Consider the following 9,670-nt stretch of genomic DNA (forward strand, 5'->3'; position numbering starts at 1 on the left):
GATTATGAATAGGCAGTTGAGGGTGCCTGGGTGGCAGTTCCTTTAGCATTTGCCTTCAGCTCAGGTCTTGAACTCAGGGACCTGGGACTGAGTCCCCCGTGGGGCTCCCTGGTCAACAGGGAGCCTGCTTCTTCCTCTGTCACCCTCTGATCCTCCCCCCTGCTCATGTGTTTGCTCTCTCTTTCAAATAAATAATAAATAAAATAAAATAAATAGGCAACTTGGATAGAAATACAAATAACTCATAAACAAGTGAAATTTTCTACTTTCGTCATAGTAAAAGAAATACAAATTAAAATATTAAGATTCCAAGTTTCACATATCCAATGAGAAAGACTCCAGAGTTTGGTAATACACAGTGTTGGGGATGATGTAGAGAAATAAGCACTATTTGTAGAGGTGTAAATTGAGAAGCTCGTTGGAAGAAAACACCTATATTGACTAAAATATAAAACTGTACATAACTAATCTAACAATCTTAGTTTTTGAATTTACCTAGTCATGTTCCCACATGCAGAAAGATATATGTAAAAAATGATTATTAGAGCTATATTTTAAAAAGAAAAAATCTGAAAATAACATTCTATAAATAGGAAGTATTTACAGAAATTGTGTTACCTTTATGAAAAGCAATATGATGCATCTACTAAAGAATGAGCTATTTACTACTGGGTATTTACCCCAAAGATACAGATGTAGTGAAAAAACGGCCATCTGTACCCCATGTTTTTTTTTTAATTGATTTATTTTCAGAAAAACAGTATTCATTATTTTTTCACCACACCCAGTGCTCCATGCAATCCGTGCCCTCTATAATACCCACCACCTGGTACCCCAACCTCCCACCCCCCGTCCCTTCAAAACCCTCAGATTGTTTTTCAGAGTCCATAGTCTCTCATGGTTCACCTCCCCTTCCAATTTCCCCCAACTCCCTTCTTCTCTCTAACTCCCCATGTCCTCCATGTTATTTGTTATGCTCCACAAATAAGTGAAACCATATGATAATTGACTCTCTCTGCTTGACTTATTTCACTCAGCATAATCTCTTCCAGTCCTGTCCATGTTGCTACAAAAGTTGGGTATTCATCCTTTCTGATGGAGGCATAATATTCCATAGTGTATATGGACCACATCTTCCTTATCCATCCATCCGTTTAAGGGCATCTTGGTTCTTTCCATAGTTTGGCGACCGTGGCCATTGCTGCTATAAACATTGGGGTACAGACGGCCCTTCTTTTCACGACATCTGTATCTTTGGGGTAAATACCCAGGAGTGCAATTGCAGGGTCATAGGGAAGTTCTATTTTTAATTTCTTGAGGAATCTCCACACTGTTCTCCAAAGAGGCTGCACCAACTTGCATTCCCACCAACAGTGTAAGAGGGTTCCCCTTTCTCCACATCCTCTCCAATACATGTTGTTTCCTGTTTTGTTAATTTTGGCCATTCTAACTGGTGTAAGGTGATATCTCAATGTGGTTTTAATTTGGATCTCCCTGAGGGCTAGTGACGATGAACATTTTTTCATGTGTCTGATAGCCATTTGTATGTCTTAATTGGAGAAGTGTCTGTTCATATCTTCTGCCCATTTTTTGATATGTTTGCCTGTTTCGTGTGTGTTGAGTTTGGGGAGTTCATTATAGATCCTGGATATCAACCTTTTGTCTGTACTGTCATTTGCAAATATCTTCTCCCATTCCGTGGGTTGCCTCTTTGTTTTCTTGACTGTTTCCTTTGCTGTGCAGAAGCTTTTGATTTTGATGAAGTCCCAAAAGTTTATTTTCACTTTTGTTTGCTTTGCCTTTGGAGACATATCTTGAAAGAAGTTGCTGTGGCTGATATTGAAGAGATTACAGCCTATGTTCTCCTCTAAGAGTCTGATGGATTCCTGTCTCACGTTGAGGTCTTTTATCCATTTTGAGTTTATCTCTGTGTATGGTGTAAGAGAATGGTCGAGTTTAATTCTTCTACATATAGCTGTCCAGTTTTCCCAGCACCATTTATTGAAGAGACTGTCTTTTTTCCACTGTAAATTTTTTCCTGTTTTTTCAAAGATTAATTGACCATAGAGTTGAGGGTCCATGTCTGGGCTCTCTACTCTGTCCACTGGTCTATATGTCTGTTTTTATGCCAGTACCATGCTGTCTTGGTGATCACAGCTTTGTAATAAAGCTTGAAATCAGGTAACGTGATGCCCCCAGCTTTATTTTTGTTTTTCAACTTTTCTTTAGCGATTCGGGGTCTCTTCTGATTCCATACAAATTTTTGGATTATTTGCTCCAACTCTTTGAAAAATACCGGTAGAATTTTGATTGGAATGGCATTAAAAGTATAGATTGCTCTAGGCAGTATAGACATTTTAACAATGTTTATTCTTCTGATCCAAGAGCATGGAGTGGTCTTCCATCTTTTTGTATCTTCTTCAATTTCTTTCATGAGTGTTCTGTAGTTCCTCAAGTACAGATCCTTTACCTCTTTGGTTAGGTTTATTCCCAGGTATCTTATGGTTCTTGGTGCTATAGTAAATGGAATCGATTCTCTAATTTCCCTTACTGTATTTTCATTGTTAGTGTATAAGAAAGCCACTGATTTCTGCACATTGACTTTGTATCCTGCCACGTTGCTGAATTGCTGTATGAGTTCTAGTAGTTTGGGGGTGGAGTCTTTTGGGTTTTCCATATAAAGAATCATGTCATCTGCGAATAGAGAGAGTTTGACTTCTTCAAATGTTTATAGCAGCAATGGCCACGGTCGCCAAACTATGGAAAGAACCAAGATGCCCTTAAACGGATGGATGGATAAGGAAGATGTGGTTCATATACACTATGGAGTATTATGCCTCCATCACAAAGGATGAGTACCCAGCTTTTGTAGCAACATGGACGGGACTGGAAGAGATTATGCTGAGTGAAATAAGTCAAGCAGAGAAAGCCAATTATCATATGGTTTCACTTATTTGTGGAGCATAGCAAAGAGCATGGAGGACAAGGGGTGTTAGAGAGGAGAAGGAAGTTGGGGTAAATTGGAAGGGGAGGTGAACTATGAGAGACTATGGACTCTGAAAACAATCTGATGATTTTGAAGGGGCGGGGGTGGGAGGTTGGGGGAACCAGGTGGTAGGTATCAGAGAGGGCACGGATTGCATGGAGCACTGGGTGTGGTACAAAAACAATGAATACTGTTATGCTGAAAAAAATAAATAATTTTTTTAAAAAGGAATGAGCTATATTTGTATGTGTTAAAATGAAAAGAACTCAACCTATATCATCAAATGCATAAAAGCAGAAAAAAGCATGTATAAAGCATTTATTTTTGCATGAATATCATGAATCAACAGACTCCTATATCTATATACCATGGCAAAATTTTGAGAGAGTACATAGGAAACCGTTTATAACATGACCTCTCAGAAGTATGAGAGCTCTGAGATGGCAGGCAGACCCTTCTTATTGTGTAACTTTTTATACTCCTCAGACTCTTTTTATTGTATGTACAATAAATGTTATGTTATATAATGTTATTTTTATATAATATATATTATATAAAATATATAAAATATAAATATATATTATATATGGTTTCACTTATTTGTGGAGCATAACAAATAGCATGGAGGACATGAGGAGTTAGAGAGGAGAAGGGAGTTGGGGGAAATTGGAAGGGGAGGTGAATCATGAGAGACTATGGACTCTGAAAAACAATCTGAGGGGTTTGAAGTGGCGGGGGGGTGGGAGGTTGGGGTACCAGGTGGTGGGTATTATAGAGAGCATGGATTGCATGGAGCACTGGGTGTGGTGAAAAAATAATGAATACTGTTATGCTGAAAATAAATAAATTTAATTTTAAAATAAATTAAATTAATAAATAAATATATAAATAATAATATTATGTTTATATAATGAAAATATTTTAAAAATATCATTGCACTGAAAATTTTAAATTTGATGACAGAATAATGATATCCATTGGCTAAGTGCTTGTGCAAATGTGTTTTAAAAATGCTATTTCTAGACTTTACCACTACTATGAAATAGTAGTTATTTCTATCTTTATTACATATTTAGTAAAATTTCACATAACTGATAAATGCTACATTTACTCCATTCAAAATCTCATTAACCAAATGAGTTGGAAGTTTGGATTTTTAAGGACCAGTACCTAGCACATTTGTGAAAGTGGGAATAATTTGCTATCTTCCTGAAGCTTTATTGGCTCATTATTTGATTTTTAAAATGTTCATGGGAAGGAGAGATGACTTCTAATTCTATTATGATACCACAGCTGATAATGGTCGAGTTCTTTTGTCATCTATAACACCAGGTAAAATAGATATTTTTTTAAGTTTTGTACAATAGGCAGAATAAAACCAAGACCACCAAATAAAGGAAACAAGTGACATGAGCCTCCTGATAGATGACTTCTAATTCTATTATGATACCACAGCTGATAATGGTCGAGTTCTTTTGTCATCTATAACACCAGGTAAAATAGATATTTTTTTAAGTTTTGTACAATAGGCAGAATAAAACCAAGACCACCAAATAAAGGAAACAAGTGACATGAGCCTCCTGATAGTGTTCTGCTCAGAGGCATGTTCTTGTTGTTCGCACCTAGAGCTGGAGCCAAGAAGAGAAGTATCTTGCTGAGGTAGAAAGAGATGAGTTTGGAGATACTGTGAGAGACTGGAATTCACAGGAAGACAATGGTGCAGAAAAAGAGAGTTGTAGATGATGGCATCAAACTCCCATTTAGTCTTTGGCTGAATACTAAGCTCCACAGCATTGGGTGAGACTCTGAAAGGCTGAGCAGAAAACAATTACCAGGGATCTGAGAAGTCAATGGAGATTTCAGAGTTTGAATTCCAACCACCCAGAGTAATAAGACCTTGTTGGATACCTCAGATAATTGGCACTTTAGAAAGGCCACATCTCAAGATTAGAGCTCTTTTAGCCTAACCCTAGCAAAACTTAACAGACAAGTCTCAAAATGGTCAAGCTAATAAATAAGTAATAACAGCCTGAAAATGAAAAGTTAACTCTCTTTAAACAAGCCAAAATATGGCTTCTACAACATCTAGAATTGAATAAGACATGAGACATGGAAAGAAACAGAAAAACGTGACTCATAATCAGGAGAAAAATCAATTATATAAGGAGATACAGAAATGACAAAATTATTGGAATTAGCTGACCAAGACATAAAGCAGCTACTATAAATATACTCAAGGACTTGAAGAAACACAGATCATAAGGAGGGAACAGATAAAGGATTTTATTTAAAAAATGGAAACTAAAAAAATACAAAATTTTTGATTGAAAATATAACACCTGACAAAATTCATTGGATAGCTTATCAGTAAGTTATAAACTGCAGAAAAAAATTATCAGTGAAACTGAAGTCAGGAAAATAGAAATTGTTCAAAGTGAGATAGGGAGGGAAAAAAAAAAGAGAATCTCAGTGATGGAAAGAAATAATGGTTGACTTTTTTCAGTGTCCATGAAAAACAAAAACTCATGGTTCCAAGGTCCAACAAGCCCCAAGCAATATAACAAAGAAAATCCCACCAATATACATCATAATCAAAATGTTACAAACCAACAACAAAAGAAGCCTTTAAAGTAACAACCAAGATGAAAGGAAATAATAAATATGACAGCAAAAACCCATAAAAAAAACAGAGAAAATTAACACAGTCAAAGTTGGTTCTTTGAAAACAAATGAAATAAACGCTTAGAGAAATTAAGAAAGAAAAGATAAAGTGTATTACCAATATAAAAAATTGACAAAAGCACATCACTCCTTATAGTACAGACTTTAAAAGGAATGTAACAGGATTCAGAAAAACTTAATGTCACTAAATTTGAAAAATTCAATGAAATGGATAATAGTTCTTGAAAAACATAGCCTATCATATGCACCTGGGTGGCTCAGTTGGTTAAGCCTCTGCCTTCAGCTCAGGTCATGATCTGAGGGTCCTTGCCCAGTGGGGAGCCTGCTTCTCCCTCTTCCTCTGCTCCACCCCACCACACATGCTCTCTCTCTGTGTCTCAAATACACAATTAAGTTCTTAAAAAATAACCTATCTATGGAAAGTTCCCAGACACCTATTTACAGATGAATGGATAAAGAAGATGCCATGTATCTATACTATGGAATATTATGTAGCCATCAAAATGAATCTTGCCAATTGCAATGATGTGGATGGAACTACAGGGTATCGTGCTAAACAAAATAAATCAGGGAAAGAAAATTGTCATATGATCTCACTGATATGTGGAATTTGAGCAACAAGACAGAGGATCATATGGGAAGAGAGGAAAAAATGAAAAAAGATGAAACCGAGAGGGAGATAGATCATAAGAGACTCTTAATCTTAGGAGACAAACTAAGGGGTTGCTGGAGGAGAGGGGGGTGGAGGAATGGGGTCGCTGGGTGATGGACGCTGGGGAGGGTGTGTGTTGTGGTGACTGCTGTGTATTATGTAAGACTGATGAATCATAGAACAGTTCCCCTGAAATAAATACATTATTTGTTAATAATAATAATAAAATAACAACCTATCAAATTTTATGCCAAAAGAAAGAAAATCTGAATCATCTTTATGTACTAAAGAAATTAAATTTATAGGTATACATAAATTTCCCACAAAGAAAGTTATAGGTACAGATGTATTCTCTGGTAAATTCTAAGAAACAATTAAGGAATAGGGTAATCTTACACAAAATATTTCAAAAATAGGCTTCATTGTCTGATATCAAAATCAGATAAAAATTTATAGTCAAAAACCTATTAAAGACCAATATCCTCAAGAATATAGACTTAACAATCTATTGTGAAATATGAATAAATCAAATGCAGATACATATAAAAAGATAATACATCAAGAACAACTTAAATTTTTCCCAGGATTGCAAGTTTGATTTACATTAAAAAATATTGATATAACTCAACCTATCAGAATAAAAGGGAAAAAATCATATAGCCAATTCCAAATAAAAAATAAAATATATAAAAAATTAAAAATTTAAAAGGCAAAATTCCATATTCATTTATGAAAAAACTCTCAGTACAGTGAAGTAAAACTAAGTTTGCTTTTTTTTTTATTTTTTTTAAAGATTTTTTTTTTTAATTTATTTGACAGAGAGACATCACAAGTAGGCAGAGAAGCAGGCAGAGAGAGAGAGAGGAGGAAGCAGGCTCCCTGCTGAGCAGAGAGCCCGATGCGGGACTCGATCCCAGGACCCTGAGATCATGACCTGAGCCGAAGGCAGTGGCTTAACCCACTGAGCCACCCAGGCGCCCAAAGTTTTCTTTTTTTTTTTTTAACTATTTTATTTTTTTCAGGTAAACTAAGTTTTCTAAAGCTTGGGAAGAATATCTGTAAAAAAAAAAAGGGGGGGGCACAGTTAGCATCATTCTTTTTTTTTTTTTTTTTAAGGTCTTACTTAAATTCCAGTTAGTTAACAAACAATGTAATACTAGTTTCAGGTGTACAACATAGTGATTCAACATGTCTATATTACACCTGTTTCTCGTCACAAGTGCACTCCTTAACCCTCACCTATTTAACCCATCTCTCCACCCACCTCCCTTCTGGTAACCATCAGTTCATTCTCTATAGTTAAAAGTCTGTTTCTTGGTTGGCCTCTTTTCTCCCTTTGCTTGATTGTTTTGTTTCTTAAATTCCACATATGAATGGAATCGTATGGTATTTGTCTTTTTGCTTCTGACTTATTTAACTTAGTATTATACTCTCTAGCTCTATATAAGTCACAGCAAATGGCAAGATTTCATTCCTTTTTTGACTGAGTAATATTCTACTATATACATTATACCACTTATTTTTTATCCATTCATTACTGGATGGACACTTGGGCTGTTTCCATAATTTGGCTATTGCAGATAATGCTGCTATGAACATCAAGGTGCATGTATCCGTTTGAATTAGTATTTTTGTATTCTTTGGAGTTAGCATCATACTTTCTTTTTTAAAAGATCTTATTTATTTATTTATTTGACAGAGAGAATGAGAGAGCACAAGCAGGAGAACAGCAGAGGGAGAGGTAGAAGCAGGCTCCCCACCGAGCAGGGAGCCCAAGGCAGGGTTGGATCCCAGGAACTTGAGATCATGACCTGAGCTGAAGGCAGATACTTAACCAACTGAACCACCCAGGTGCTCTTGGAATCAGCCTCATTCTTAATGATGAAAGAGTGAATGCTTTGTTATTAAGACTGGGAATAAAGCAAGGATGTCTGTTCTCACCATGTTTATCTAACATGGTATTAGAGATTCTAATACAATTAGTCAAGAAAAAGAAATAAAGACAGAATATTTGAAAAGATGAGTAAAACTGTCTTTATTCACAGATGACATCTTATTTATGTAGAATATCCTAAGGGAGCTATGAAAAAAGTCCCCATCAGAACTAGTAAATTATAATTATTAAATTGTATTTAAATTAAAGTATGTTTAGAATGACAAAGTAAATTACAATTAATTATTAAGTGTATTTAGAATTACTAAAGTATAATTTGGAAGGTCATAGAATGTAAAATTAATAAAAATGTGTGTATATGTGCAGAGATGATTAAATATATAGTGATAACCAATTACATTATTGATCTATCTTCTCCCATGGCCCAGCCTTTGCCCTTTCCTTTGTTGATGGCTTTGTTGAGCTCTCTCTTTCCTTTGCATAAGATTTTTCACATGCTTCGAGGTAAAAAAGGAAAAATCAGCAAAACACAGTAACATATTCAATGTAGTAAGTGATTCTAGAAACTATAATTCCACAATATTAATATAGTTTTAGTCAAACCATGAGTCAGAGGACTTTCATGCTTAGTTATGAATATTAATATTTCAAAATCCTTTTTATCATACAATGGTACTTTTAAGATTCTTAGAGTGAGTGTAGTTCAGGTAATTACCTTATTCTGGAATGAATTACTGTTTAAGTTGAATATATGGAAACTGTTCCTCCCTTAGAGTCCCTGATCTTATGTGCCTATTTATTAACTCCATTGCAAGTCAGCATATCTGTTGTTCTGCTGGAGTGCAGGGGAATGAATGCTTTAGCGGCTTTGGAAAATAGGCTTGCAGGCTGATGTTTATAGAGCTGTTGTTGATAAAATTTTAGTGAGGCTAGTGAAAGGATAAAGGTCTTTAGGGAAAAGATTTTACTTTCCTTATTGGATATTGAGCTCCAATTCTCCAAAACAATCTGGAAAAGGAAATGAGAGCCTCATGAATTTTTGTGGAGTCTGGGAACAAAATAGGCTTGACATTTTCAGCATTTAATTGAGACCATATTATGTGCCAGGTCTGTGCAAAATTTAGAAAAACATAGATAAGTAAGATAAAAACTTTGCTCTGAATTATCTTGTCTAAACTGGTTTTCAGTCTTTGGTACACATGAGCCACTTGGGAAGTTTAATAAATATTTATGAAGGGACACACTTTAGGCTAATTTAAGATTTTTAGAGTAAGTGCAGTTCAGGTAATTACAGTATTCAGGGATATTTACTGTTTAAGTTGAATATGTGGAAACTGTTTCTCTCTTAGAATCCCTGGTCTTATGTGTCTATATACTAACTTCATTCCAAATCAGCCTATCTGTTGTTGGGAGTAAAGATCAAAAGTGTAATTTTAAAAGCATTTCTGTTAATTCT

Source organism: Mustela erminea, chromosome 9 (genome assembly GCF_009829155.1).
Source record: "Mustela erminea isolate mMusErm1 chromosome 9, mMusErm1.Pri, whole genome shotgun sequence".
NCBI classification, from domain to species: Eukaryota; Metazoa; Chordata; class Mammalia; order Carnivora; family Mustelidae; genus Mustela; species Mustela erminea.